Genomic DNA, 15,843 nt, shown 5'->3' with positions numbered 1-15,843 from the left:
AACTTGACTAGCGGCACTAATTTAAGAAACACTCCTGTGTGTCATATTTGAGGGTAGAATTAAACAACCTCGGAGGTCGTTTGGGTTGGAGGACTTAGTGGTCTTAAAGGCGGAGGGACTTCTACCATCAAGGCAATTTGTAGTGTTTAAAACGTAGCCTGTTGTTCCTTTCACCCTAAACCCAATCATATGCTTACAACAGCAAAGTGTCTCATTTCTTTTTTATGTAAAATATACCAGGATAAAAAAAACGTTGGCTGATTAAACCTCTTTACAGCATTGTGTTGGCATGTACACACTCCCCTGGTAAACAACAGTCAGGGTGAAACAAATTAACATTTCTGATTGCGTTTCACATATGGAGTCACCTTACATAATGCCCATCATAAATCTGACCACATTCAGCCTGAGAAGGGGTCTAATTAGCCACACTGATTAAAAACACTTCTGTGAGTGTGCAGCTCATGTACAAGCAACTGTTCGTTGCCCCACTGGTAATTGATTTGACATCTTTTCTGGATCGGCATTTCTGTGCTCGTTATTGATTCAGCAGCCATCTATTTACTGATGACGAGAATAAAAGCCCTTATTTGTCATATTAATTGACATACGCACTATAATTTCACAGAAAGGGCCAAAATGCTGTGAAAAATGATCTTTTACATGTAGCAGCATTCTCCCTCTTGTGTTAAAATTGACAGACAGTTTGGGTTTTTAAAAACAGTCAAGCAAATCCAAAGAACCGCAAACATCATTTTTACCTGCTCACACCATTGTTAGAAAGCAACCAGGAAAATTTAAAAAATAAAAACAAATTATAGATGGACAGACATGAAAGTAACATCTACATGCTAAACACTTTACATATTTTGATGTCATTACATCGAGATAATATTCATGTTAACTTGTCAACCTTGGCTGTGCCACCACACAACAGCAGGAGCAATACAAACAAGACCAGATAAGGGGTAACTGCACACTGAAGCAGACCATCATCTCTCATGTCAATCAGTTTGGTACTCGTCCCTCTAATGTTATCAGCACCTATGCACAGCATCCCATCCCCCACCACGACTCCACCAATTCCCATAGAGACCAAACACAGCTTTGCTTGTTCCATTTCTACACATATTAGTTTACGTAAGGAATTATTTGTTTTTTTTATGAAAACATTTGCTCCTTATGTTTTTTTCCCCCAGCTATTCAGTCCCATTTACAGTTATCTGCAGGCCTTTGTTTGCAAAAAAGTTCAGGTTGATATACCTTGTACTTCAGTGAACTGGACTGTTGGGGATAAAATGTCAAAGCGTTACCTTTCAAGAGACCAAATCCATGCATCTACTACGACAGGTTCGAGAACAGCTTTCAGTTTACTTTGGATATGCCCTGAATCTGTGTTGTGGAGAATTTTACTGGATTGTCAAGGGGTAAACCAGCGACTCCTTTTGCTAGTAAATATGAATGTGACTATAATTATCCAACCGCGTTACCCTGCAGGCTCCAAATTCCCAGTCCCCTGCGTAATAACAATGAAATACATCATCAAGGTTTCAAAATAAGAAAAGTTGATCAACTTTTTTTTTTCATTTTTTTTTTCAATAGTTGGAGGTTTGGGTGCACAGGTGGGGTTTTGATGGAATTTCTTGACATGGATGACAAAGGTTAATAACACATAAAGGATCCGTATAAGAAAAACAAAATGATACAGTAATAGAAGCTCTAAAAACTGCATTTAAAACTGTCAAGGATCAGCTACCAGACATAACCTTCTCCTACTCTAACCGACTAATAAAAGACTTGACTCTCCCCGGTGAATAATTTATGGAGGAGAAAGGCAACCTGAGGAGATTGAGGCGCATACTCCACACGTGGCTGCGAGGCCAGCCGATATTGTGACAGTTTCAATGATGGCCTTTGCTGTTAATTATTTTAAAATAGTCAAAGACAGGGAGGAAGAAGTCAGAGAGATTAGGCTTAAAAGTTGTAAAAAAAAAAAATTCAAAATTATTTGCCCCAAGTGAGTTGCTTTTAGCGTTATTCTGAAATATTAAATATTAATCAACATGATGTATCAGTGGCATTTTCCCCCCTAAACTCCAGTTTTGTTTCCAGTCCTGTACTCCGTATTTACATACGTAGATCCATTTCTCCTTTCCTCTAGAATCCCCACACGTTATTTGCCTGGGCTGCATCGTCTGATTTTCACTGTAGCTACATTTCAGCATCAGTTTGAACTTTTTTTCTCCTTCACCAACAGGACAGCTTCAATACCATCTAAAATGCCTGAGCATTTGGTACCAAATTTCCATATCAAGGTTAGATCCACACAAACACATTTACAACACACGTTATTGCTGCCGTGACTTTGTAACCTAGCTGGCATCTACTGACAGCCCGTGAGGCATTTAGGGAACATTGGTAAATAGTATGTGAGACATTTAGGGGACAGAAAACAACCTGGGTTGCACTGTACACTCTCCCTCTCTAAACTGCAGGAAAACGAAGATTTGTACTGTCATTTGAAATGTAATTTTCTCCTTAAAATTAATTTCTAGCAAATTGATACTGAAAAAGTATTGTTCAGGAGCAGGTATGAAAAGTCAAGGTATCTGTACTGGTTTCAAATATTTTTTAACGATAGCCCGAAATATGATCACTCAATAAAATTACACAACGGCTGTACTATAAAGCAACTTTGTGTGATAACGTGGGGAAACAGTGGCTTGTAAGATTAGATGGCTGTAATTTAAAGGAACAAAGACCCCAACATAAACGTTTGCTTCTAACCAGAGAGATTTTAACAGCAGACAGATGGTCCGGCTCACACAAACACCAAATATCACCCTGAAAACACACACTGAGGGCGGTATGTGGCTGCGATTTTTATCTACTGCAGATTAATTGCCTGTCTTTGAAGTATAATCCAAAGATCTTTAACCTCTTGCTTTATCCGCTTCTCCCTCTCGCAGTCGCTCTGTTGCTAGTGTGCAAAACGTATCTGCTGTGACTCACACTGTAGGAGCAGACTTGTTTAAATCAAACCAGAGAAAGTAAACAGAAAGCCGGCAGACAACTTTTGTGACATGAAAGAGGCCAGAAGACAAAAGAGTGTGGACATGCGATGAACATTTGCATTCTCCTTTTATAGTTCAGAAGATGTGTGCTTAGACAACTTGAGCTTCGTCAAAATCAACGTGTTTTAACTTTGCAAGTTAAAGTTCAACAGGTGGAAAATAAAAGGTTCATTTCGTGGGAATTCTGGACCTTTTTACTGATTATTATATTGAATAAATAACTTTTCATTTTGACACAAACTGGGTTTCTGAGATGCCAATTTTATTTTATGTTTAAAAGGCAACTTAAATCTGGAGGATAAACAGCAAGTTCATTTTATGCACTGTGCAAAAAGAAATGACAGACTGTGTGATAAATGTGTAGCGATATCTCCATCTACGACCTCAATTTCCACTTAATTTCTCTACTGTACTATATGAGCACCTGTATTTGCTGTGAACGCTGTCATCAAACGTGAACTGCTCTCCTGTGACTTCACCAGCCCATTTCATTTAGGAGAATAATCGCTATGTCTACTGATAATGCAGTATATCTTCAAGGTGCGTGAGTACAGTGGGAGCGCGTCGGCAGAAGGCAACTGGGACTGCTGCGCCTTTTGAAACTAATTAGCAAGCAAACTACGCTTAAAACCTCAGAAACTGCTCATTAGGTTGTCAGTGTCGGATGCAACGGATGGGAAAATGTTTACGGGTGTCATTGTAGGAACATTTCTCTCAGATTTTACATAACAGTGTAGAGTTTGGGGAAATTTCAGTTTAGATTGTGTATGCAGGGTGAACCATGACAAAGTTGTCACGAAAAAAAAAGGCATATGGGTGAAGATGCATCAACAGCTCACCTCATTTACTGTATGTTTTGAAAATACTGCAAAAACAATAAACAATATTTGGCCTTGGTGATCACGAACAAAAGTGTTTATGAAATACAGAATTGTGGCAGCCAAAGTTGGCTTATTGGATTTCTTTGTCGTGAACTTTGTAAAGTCATGAGGTGTGTTGTTGTGAGTCACCAGCGAAAAAAACCCATCCTCAATTCCAATAATAAAACTAGAAGGGCACTATAAAACCACAGCGCTCTACAAAGGCCTATAGTCTACTCTTGTTTTATAAGCAAATCTGCAACTGGAACCACTAAATATTTCCCCACAACTACCAGACTGATGTTAAAATAGACTTGCGCCCATCTGAAGCCTCTCATCTCAGCCGTTACACAGGTTTCAATCCTCCTTAATGAAACCACTTTCCCTGAGTGCTCCATCAGGACTAATCTCAGTTTGATCAAGTACATGTTTATCAAAGATTACTGGTGCCCCTTATAGTGGACAGTTACATGGTTACAAGTATTCACAAATACAATTACATATTTCGAGAATGGCCTATGTTTTGTCACTACTCAAACTACACAAGCATCTACTGGATTTTAAGATGCGTGGCATTCAGTAGGCTAAATGTTCTGCGTCGCAGTGTTAATAAAAGTGACAAATAATGCCCGTATCTGACCTGGGATTAAGAGCCACTCCAAAATATAATGGTTTCTACATTTTGGTCTTAGTTTACACCCTTCCACCATGTTTCATTAAAAATAAGGCAGGACATTTTTTCTGTAAACCGGCTGACAAACAAACAAACTGCAGCAGGTCATAACGTATCACTGTATCTTAGTAAAGAATACATTTAATCTGACTGTTTCCTGCCACAGTCTGTCAGTCACTAGTCATTTTAAAGAGGAAAACGAGAGGAAGAAACTGCTGCTACTCGCCTCCTGATGTGCCCTCATGTTCATAACAAACAACATAATGTCATTCACAGATGTTCGCTGGTGATGTTGATACAATGTGTTTTTCAATGCTCTGCTCCTGTTCCCATGTGGCTGTAAGGTATTTCTGTCTAGTTCACAATCTCCCAGTGGAACCTCCAGCAACATTTCAACCAGCCAACAGGCAGCCTGGGAGATGAGACCTTAAAAAAAAAGAAAGAAAAGTAAATTAACTGGTCAGAGTTTTCATGTTTGTGCTTCTGATACTGGGGTTCCAAATCTGTACGTCCTTCAGTCATTTCCATTCTGGTATGGTCTGTGTTGTAAAAAAAAGAAAAATTAAATCATTCAATGTGTGCATTTATGACCAATGCAGCGTACATTTGTCTTCATGTTACATTAAGCAGCTTCATCAGACCAGTCTCACGCATTGCACTCTGGAGCCCTGCAGTGGTCTGTCTCTGGAGAAGGAGGATGCAGAGGAGAGAGAGACGTGGGAGGGAGGAAACAAAAGAAAAAGGAAGCGTTACAACAAAACCGTTTTTTCAAGCAGGAGAACCTCCTCAGAAGATGAGCTTTTGTGACAAAGTCTGCACAACAGGAAAATCTGAAGAGATGTCGATTAGCCCTTACTGTGATGTCATCATTTTTACTGTGCGGTCAGGACATGAGCTATGAAAGAGTATCCACCTGATATTGATGTTTAACAGGAACCGGCTCGCAGAGGCTGCGGCAAAATCTGATCGGTGGAACTGAGAAGTGTGATTGCCCTCAATCAGCTCATTGAGTTGGAAGCAGGAAAAGAGTAGTCGTGGATATCAGAGCACTTGTACATCTGCTTATTTTTGTAATAATCCAATTAGCCAATCATGTAGCAGCAGTGTAATGCATAAAACCATGCAGACACGTATTAGGAGCTTCAGTTGATGTTCACATCAAACATCACAAACGGGGTAAAAATGTGATCTTTGACAGTGGCATGATTGTCGTTGGCAGACTGGTTTGGGTATTTCTGAAACCGCTGATCTTCTGGGATTTTTATGCTCACAAGTCTCCTGTGTATACTGAGAACGGTGCATTAAAAAGTATTTAATAATAATAATAATAATAAAACATCCAGTGAGCAGCAGTTCTGCAGATGGGAATGTCTCGTTGGTGATCGAGCTCAGAGGAGAATGGGTAGACTGGTTGAATCTGACAGAAAGGCTACATGAAAAAATATATATCTTCACGGCGGTTGAGAGCAGAAAAGCATCTGATAATGTGCAACACTTCAAACCTTGAGGTACAGTGGACGTGCTACAACAGCAGAGGAACATGTAGGATTCCCCACCTGTCAGTTAGGAGCAGTGGGCACAAAACTGGACAGTTGACGGTGAAAAACAAAAAGTAGCCAGGTCTCAAATATCCATTTCTGCACACATGGTAGAGTCAGAGTTTAGTGACGCAACACACGTCCATTGTATCAACCGTCCAGGCTGCAGCAGTATTTTTGCTGACTATGTGCTCCCCTAAATAGACTGAATTTACTATCTTTTAATGGCAATTTCCAACATAATAATGCACCCTGTCACAAAGCCAAAGTCCTCTAAAACAGTTTTTTTTATGAACATGACAATGATTTTAGCAGCTTCTCCATGCACACTCTGAAAGAATTCAACATCTTTGGGATGCAGTAGAAAGGGTCATTAGCAGCACGTGTGTCTGGCAAAATGTGTAGAAATTATGATGCAATCATGTCAGCATGGAGCAGAATCTGAAAAGAGTGTTTCCAATATGTTGTGAAATCCATGACGCCAAGTATTGAGGTTGTCTTTCAGAGCAAAAAGATGTTATTTTAATGTTTTTAAATTGCTCCGTAAGTATATATGTACTATATATTTGTATAAGTTTAATGAAAAATTAATAATGGCCAACATTTGATTAAACGATTTTTAAAACTGTCAAATAATAAGGTACCCTGTTGGCTTTTTGACCACGAGTAGTTCTACAGAGCAATAAAAAAATTTTTTACTACAAAGCGCATTGTTTATTATGTCTCAAAGAAAAAATTAAATATGTTTCAGTGAATAACACACAATGTAAGTTAGTTTGTTTACAACAACACTCCACAGGGTACCTTTTGATATCAAAGCTGCCTCAAATATGTTTCCTAATTTAGGATGAACTCTCTATGTTGAAGTTAAACTCACTTAAAGTATGGAAAATTATGGCATAGAAAAAAACAAACTGTAACTATATGGGATGGGAGGGTGGTGGGGGGTTAAAGGGCCAGGATGGTTATATGTCTAATCATTATCGAACCCTCCATTTATTTTCTCTGCTTCATGTGACCAGCTGCATTTGCAGAGACTGATTTTTATCTTTTCCAACTAATCAGAAAGCAAACTATACTTAAAAACCCAGAAATTGCTTGTGAGGGTCATGAGCGTAGGATGCAGCTGACAGCAGAATATTTTACAGAAATATGTCTGTCTCTCTCAGATTATAACAGGGAGACATTTTTCATTTTCAGAAATCGGACTTCATCCATGAAATTAAGCTTAGTGGGGCAAAACAAGTTGACAAAGAAAAACACAATTCTGAAGTAAGTCCAGAAAGTAAGAGTCGTGTTTTTTTTTTTTTTTTCTCTCATTTGTTCCTTGTATTGAAACTGACTGTACAACAGCAAGTCACTGAAAGCTGGACTGCTGAATCTACGATGTACTGCAGCCTCTACTATGTGCAACATACAGTATATCTGTGAAGAAATGAATGCGCTCTCATTGGAACATTATAATTGTGTCTTTTCAGTTTAGACACCTAAATGCGTGAACGCAGGTTTCTTTTATGATTTGACACCTACTGTACGGATTCGAGCAATTACCTTCCCCACAGTCATATTTCTTGAGAAGCTGGCTGTGAAAAAACATTGGCACACACCAGTACCCGAGGACAGACCATACCGGACCGTTGCATCAAAGCGAGCGACAATATCGACTGTGACGTGATTGATCTCGTGCACGGTGAGTGCAGCTGATTTCTTTCCATTTGTTCAAATATCACAACAACGCGACAGCTGACAGCACCTTTTACTACTAACAAGTGATAAGCTCAACCAGCCCACGTAAAGCTGCTGGACGTGCGCGATGGTGTTTGGCTGGACGCTAATGCTCTTTTATGTGCGCATGCTGTTGTTGTAGGCGTGCATCGTAGATATGAAAAATGCCGCACAGCGCACCCAGAAGTATATGTTTGAATGTTGAAAGGAAATAATAACATGGTTGTCAGTGTTTTTGAAAGGGTCGCACGTGTTTTACCTTGTTGATTATTTAATCATCTGTTACCATACAAACCGCTGCGATGTGCACTCATATTTATATGCGCCATGCAGCCGAACACGTGCTCGATTCGTTTTTTTTGTTTGTTTGTTTGTTTTGTTATAGGTTGTGTGATTCCTGCACGTCAGCGATCAGAACAACCGCAGTTAAACGGTGTGAAAAACGCATGCTCATCTGGCACTAATGGTGTGGAGATGGAGCTTTATTTAATGACTGTGATGTATTCATTGTTTAGGCTTCTGTTGAAGTTGGCATGACTAACTGTATTAGTGTTTGCAGTGTGCCAAGCTAATCTCACGGCACAATGAAGTGCCTCCCACAGCTGGAACGAGTGTGTGGGCAGCTTTAGAAGCAAAACAAAGGAAAGACACTTACCCTTACACATGACGCATACATGGGCCACGTGTGAGCCTAAATGCAACTGTACACACACACACACACACACACACACACACACACACACACACACACACACACACACACAGACACAACTGTACAGGCACGCACAAATAAAGGCAACGCAATTCACAAGAGATCATGCATTTCTCTCTCTCTCTAACACATAAAGCTTCCATTGAAAAATAAAAAAATAAAAAAATCCTCTCACTTCCTCTTCCTACATCTTAATTTATGTTGCATTTGTGTCCACCACACCGGGCTCTCAACAAAACAAACTACATCTGATAGCATGAAATACTGTCCAGCGACAAACACGTGTCTGTTTTTACCTTAACTAGCAGCAACAATTCACCCCTGTGTCTGCAGCTATTCAAACTCCAACATCGAGAAAAGTTGAAGTTCCTTTCTGTGTAAAAGTCATTTCAACACAAGCAGTCACATTGGCAGCATTCGCTTACGTTTAGTGTGTGCAATATTGCTCGCGCTTTGCCGCGCTGCCTTCCATTGTTGCACATTTGGTGAAAAAAAGTCATTTTTAGTTTTGCACATTCGGGTCTACATACAGAGTTTTTCGGGGCCACAAACAGGCTGAGAGGAAGATGAGAAAAGACGGCTTGATCTGGACCCTGATTGTTTTTTATTTTTTATGGTAACGCAGTATCACAGCTTTACAGTGAAACTTTGCTCAGAAGCATGATGTGTGTAAACATCTGAAGAAATGAGATGCAGCTTGGAAACAGCTACGTGGAATCGGCCAGCATGGCGGTTGAGACGAAGTCCGCACACAGCTGAGTGATGGGCGAGGAGAGACAGAGAAGCCGGAGAGAAATAAGCAGCTGGCACCAAACGCCCACTATGTCGCCGCCGCAAACACACAGACAGACGGGAAGAGGAAACACACACACACACTGTAAACAGTCAATTAAAGAACAGATTTTTTTTTTTTGACATCAGATCTTAGTAATAACTGCTGGATTTCCTTCCCACTTCAGTCACAAAATATCCAGATCCTGCCACAGAGATATGGAGAGAAAACACTTTCTCGACTAAATGTTAATACATGTTAGAAATGTACAGCCAGGAGCAGGTCAAAGGGAGAAATAATTAAAGAGCTCAAGAACAGTTACACTGACATTGAAAGGAAAGAAAAGGGGTAATTAGCCGCCACAATGATAAGATAATAAGTGAGAAGGTGAGAATACGGGAACCTAGTGATCCCGCTCAGGTTGGTCTTTATTTCGCGGCGTGCCCAATAAAAATCGCTGAGGTCACCCTTCACCCTACCCCGCCCTCAGACACATGCACGCATACCGTCAAATCAGACTGGATGCTGCCACATAGGAAATGACATTTTCTCATTATCTTCTCTGCTACACTTCACCGAACATCTGGGGGATTGAAATACTGCATCTGTTATCGTGTGAAAAAGGAAATGGGAAGCAAAAGTGTGTCGAAGAGGTTGAAAGATGAAGAAGAAGAAAGCGGATATCAAAGTTCATCTGTGAGAATATTTTCAGTTCGGATGATCAAAAGCTCCCTTGGCTTTATTGTTTTTACTTCTAGACATGCTCATACATAACTGGACGGGTTTGACTGCTAGGTTTAATTATGGATTATTTGACGCAAACCTGGAACAGTTGGACTGCCCGTCCTTGAAAGGGCACCTTATCCACAGGTATCTGGGTCTATTAAAATAACGCACCTCTAGGAGAATAAAATAATAAAAAAAAGAGCTTTTCCAATCAATACCAGGCAAATTCATTTAAAAGTATGTCATTTTTAAAGGTATTCTAGACTAAAGGAGCCACGTGTCATTTATTATAACATTTTAATGTAAAATTTGTCATTTAAAATTTTAAATGTATTGAAAGTACTTTAATTTGCACCTGGATTGGATACACCTATATTAATTTTTTCAGATGTTCTATTATTTACGAATTGTTAAAGAACTTATAAATTCTAACATTTGTATGTTAAGATACATTTTATTTAACTATAAAACAAACGCCATACCTGCACTCAACCAGTCACATAAGAGATGATCATTTTTAAGGACCACATACACCTGCTCCCTCATTGAATCCTTTTTTTATGACGTGAACTTTTATAACAAGTGTCTTCTGGCTGATTCACGACACACGTTGGGAATTAGGAACGCATACTGCAGTCGTTTTGAAATAAGGTACAGTCAACTGTCTTCATCAGTTCAAATTAAAATGCCTCCTACTTTAATATAATCATTTGTCAAAATGAAAAAAATAATATCCCCATGCGGTCCATCTATATTTGGACAGCTGTACAAATTGAAGCCCATCGACCTCAAAATGATGGTTTTTTTTCTTGTATTTCAGTGTTGAAAACCTTTCAATGATCTCTGTGGAAAAGAAAATGAACAATAATGAGCTGTCAGTCATAATGAAACAGGCGGCAGTTACACCGACTGACAAGACCTCATTCTGCATATTAAAGAAAAGAAATCAAGGAAGTGTTCAAACATAAATTTAAAATCTCCTCCGCTTATCCAGCTTCTGAACAAGTATTCTTCCCACTTCAAATATAAGCCTTTGCTTTTAAAAAATGAAATCTGTATTCATTCTGTTTGAAAGTTATCTTTAAAGATGTCTCTCTCCAAACTCTAGTTCCCAGAAGAGTATATTCTCCATTGATTAGCTGCGAACATTCACAGCAAGTAGATTTGACATTTTCCTCTTTCACCAATCAGCTCCCAGGTTACAGCAAGGCCGGCTGCAGATTTGTATGCCGTATGACCATTTTAGTTACGTGGCTGTCCGGTGTGCCTCTCCAAAGGAACATTTGAAGAGACTTGAATTTCTGCAGTTCCTTGTTATTTTCTCTCCTCCTCCCCACGGCCGTTCATTGAAAAGCGTGCTTGATGCTAACCGAGGACGGTTAAGCAGAACTAGATTTCAATTGCATTCAGGCTCAACGGGCACTGCAGGTGTGTTGGGAGCAGAAAATCCAGAGAGCTGGAGCAACATGATTTATAGCACTCAACCATCTCATTATCGGGCTGAGGCTGTCAGCTGTCACTGCACACACAGGATATCCACACGGCAGAAGAGCCACAGGGCGAGTGTTCAGTCGACCGCGCATCCTCCAAAACCAGGAGTGGTGACGGGCTGTGTGGGTGACTGACAGACGTCGGCGCATTTGACTTGGCTGAGAAAGAGACACGGACGGCTTTTGTAGGCAGGCGTGCGCGTGTACCCTCCACCTGCCCGAGTGCTCTTCACTTCCAGGTTGGCGAGGATGAAGAGGCTTTTACAGAGAATTTTACAAAAAGTTCCCGAATGAACTGTGTTAACACAAAACCATAAAAAAAAAAAAAAAAATCTTTTATACAAGTTCTTTATAGGCAAAGGTTGGAGTTCAGAATTGTGTGCCAGATGGTTTTAGTCTGCTGCAGCATTGAGCTGCTGCGGACACAAAACAAGCAATTTGAAAAAGTAAATTTGGTCTCGGTGGACCATTTAAAACCATTTTCTGACATTTCTTAGACGAGCGGTGCTTGACTTGGGGGTTGCGACTTTTAAAGATGATTTCTGGGGGTTACCAGATGGTTGTGGTAGTTTAAGTGGGAGGGGGGGGGGTCAATGTTGGAAACACTAGAGGGCTTTTATTTTAAATTAATGCTTTTAATTTGAAATAGTCAGTATGCAAGCATTAGTTTCTATCGCGGCACAGTGCATAATCAAGCAGCTATAGCCAGTACGGCCAGCTGGAACAGCTAAAGCGTGACAGATTTTCAGCTCAAGACTCAACAGGAGGCGTTTTAAGGTGGGCCACCTTGAAGTCCGACAACACAACCCAATATCACGGCAAAGCATGAAATAGACACACCGGTCCGCTACAGCTAAAAGTGAAAGAGCCGCGCTTTGGCCCGTCTAGGTTTGAGTGTTACAATTAGTTGAAAGCGTGAAACTTACACGCGCGTGTCATGTGACGTGGGGATCATGTGACCAAGGTCCCGCAACAGAGGCGATAAATCACATTCTGTCACGGCATCAGGAGGACGGAGGGGTGTCTCGGTGGCGTTAGTCAGACTGTCACGCGAGATGATGTTCAAATCCAGGAGGTGACAAAGTATTTGTTTAGATGTTTTATTACCTTGTAACCTTGTTTTTATCCACTATCCCCCAAACACGTGTCACGTGTTTTATTACCTATAAGTTCAATTTTCGTGTAAATCACATGGCTCAACGCACGCAGTCGGTTTCGTTCTCGTCCACTACAGAAAAGCGTGTAACTGTCACGCCTAGACAGGCGACAGCGTGTCCATTTCACGTCGTGCTGTAGTGGACTGGCGTGTCCATTTGCCTTGATACCCGGTTGGACAGCAGCACCATCAACTGGGACACGCGAGGCGCTAAATCCAAATGTGGACTATTGACAGAGCATTATTTGGTCAGAAGTGCTGGAAATGAAACTCACCTTCCATCACTAGGAGCTCGGAGCTTTTTCAGTGCGTGTTATTCCCTTGCTTCGCTGAGAGTACGCTGTCATGTTTGTCAGTGTAACGCTCATAATGAAATAAACAAGACACGTTGGTTTTTATTTATATTCTCTTTAATATATCTTAAAAAAATGGATATACAATCTGAGAAAAAAAAGGTTGAGGATCGGAGGAAGGACAATCTTCCCCCTCTGGCCCAAAGATGGAGTTAAACCCAAGCAGAGACATTTCCCAAAAACATCCGGAGAAATAAAAAAAAAAAAAAACAACGACCACCGCTAACTGTCAAACTGAAAGTGGTAACAACAGCATCTCCAACAGGAAGCTAAAGTCAGAGGATGTAAGGCTAAGATAAAGTACAGAGTGCCGTGCAATCGTATCCTGGAGGCGATCACTACCGTGACAATTAGCTGTCATGGCAATTACACAGGATGGCTTCATATTAACAGGCATTAGCCTCGGAGGTCTGAGTGGACCTCAAACATACTGAGAAGTGCCGTTTGAACACGCGTGTTCACGTTTCGTTTTTCGACGGGCCTGTGCGTGTCGCGCTCTTTATTTTAGCAGAAGCCGGTGTCATCTGTTTGTTCGGTTTACTTTTAATACAAAAATAAAAAAGAATTGGAGTTGTTGAATCCTGGGCCAGAATAAAAGAAAGAAAGAGGAAACCACAGCATGCTGACAGGTCACGTCGTGTCCACTTGTCATACTGTAACTCACACACACACACACACACACACACACGCTCCACCGGCAGAAAATGTCAATTTTTTTTTTTTTTTTTTTTCTTCATACATACATTATACACACACAATTGCAACCCACTATTTTTCTACATCCTCAGTAAAATGCAGCACTGGCAGATCACATCGACTTTTGTCTCATGCAGACGTGTGAAAACTGAATGGAGTGAGAACAGGCGATGTTTAGAGATAAGACTCAAACTGGAGGCACAGCGCTGGCCGGGATGGGACGGGACGGGGGGGGGGGGGGGAGAGACCCACTCACAAACATGATGCACTACACACCCTCCACCAGCTGAACTCTCTCTGACACACACACACACACATATAAACACACACAATGAACAATCATTGGCCAAAGTCCACAGCCGCAGAGGTTCCTGGAGACAGAGCTGTCCCACAGCTCACCTCTTCATCCGCTCCAGTTAATTGAGCAGCAGCTAAAATAAGTTAACTGGCAAGCTGACTCGCACTGTGGCTAGCGAGCTAATCCACTGGCAAACATAGCGACTCCACACGGGCACCGTTCTCCAGTGATATGAAAAGGACCGAGCTAGCCCACGGTGGCATATCTTGGTCGTTAATGAGCCTCTGTCATTATGGGACTATCACACATTTCCAGAGTGAAATGATACACTCCACCCACCCCCCACACACACACACACACACACACACACACACACACACACACCCTCCCACACCCGCGAGAGACTGGAGTAGTGTCCATTTTTTAGAAAGACACACTCTACTCATCTTAGCTTGGGAAATCTCCCGCAGTAGCCAGAATGAGAGAGTTCCTGCAGCGCAGTCACAAAGTCTAAGGACTGTCAAAATGTCTTTTATTGGTTAGCTCTGCATAACGATGCACAATGATAGTAAAATAAAACAATGACAGAGAGGTTAAATTGCTGACGTTCAAGTTTTAAGGGTGTTCACCTCTATTGATGGTGTTTTCGGTAAATGGTTATCTTTTTGTTGCGAAATGTTTCACTGTGTTCAACAGCTGGTCGCCGGCTGTATTAATTACATTGGTGTTGGAAAAGTATCGCAGCTTTTAAGTTCACGTGTTTAATTACATTTTGTTGCTACAATTCCTACACCTTGTATTTGGTATGGATGTCAAATTAAATTGAAATACAGTCCTTGAAACTGATCATTGTTTCATTTTAAACCCAGTGCACTTAAGTACAGAGCCAACGTGCCAATAATGTGTCAAGAGTAGTTTTTGATTGCACTGTAACTATGAATAAACCTTTCCATCCTTGATAGGAAAGCTACATGTGGCTGTGTGTGTGTGTGTGTGTGTGTGTGTGTGTGTGTGTGTGTGTGTGTGTGTGTGTGTGTGTGTGTGTGTGTGTGTGTGTGTTACACAAAGAGACAAATGGAGGAAAAACAGGAGATTGAACTAAAAACAGAACAATACATTTGGCTGTGGTTTTAGTGGCAGTACTTTGTCACTGGAGCTGAAAACACAGAAAGTGTGTATGTCAGTTTTATGTGTGTGTGTGTGTGTGGGGGGGGGGGGGTACATGCACTGACAGTGACAACAAAATGGGGCAATGTGGTCATTCACATGCTGTCCAATGGGGCTGGGGTCTGTCGGCTTTCCAACTCAAGTGTTTATGAGTCAGAAACCTGTGTGTGTGTGTGTGTGTGTGTGTGTGTGTGTGTGTGTGTGTGTGTGTGTGTGTGTGTGTGTGTGTGTGTGTGTGTGTGTGTGTGTGTGCGCGCACGCGCTCACTTTTTACGACAGGATGCGACTCCGTGTTTGTGTGTATGTAACTCATGCATTTTCTCTTTAGCGACACAAACATGGCAGGCACTGGAACGGAGAACTGATAATAACAGATATTCTTTCTCTTGATTCATTGGATTTGAAAACAGCTCAGCAACCGTCACATCAAACCCCTCGGCGTTCGTTGCCGCGGCTCGTTTCCGACAGACTTGCACCTTGGCGAGGTGGCGTCCTTCATTGATCTCGTCACAATTGACAGACATTGCGGTCGTTTTCACACTCAACTGATTAGGATAATTATAGCATATTTTTCTTTTGTATGCAAGTCCTTCCTTGAAGGCA

This window comes from Brachyistius frenatus, unplaced genomic scaffold (assembly GCF_029030835.1).
Source record: "Brachyistius frenatus isolate BFR_SWC_R1_liver_20210118 unplaced genomic scaffold, ASM2903083v1 Contig_28, whole genome shotgun sequence".
NCBI classification, from domain to species: Eukaryota; Metazoa; Chordata; class Actinopteri; family Embiotocidae; genus Brachyistius; species Brachyistius frenatus.
The sequence above is the reverse complement of the archived record's forward strand: the minus strand, read 5'-3'. Positions refer to the sequence as shown.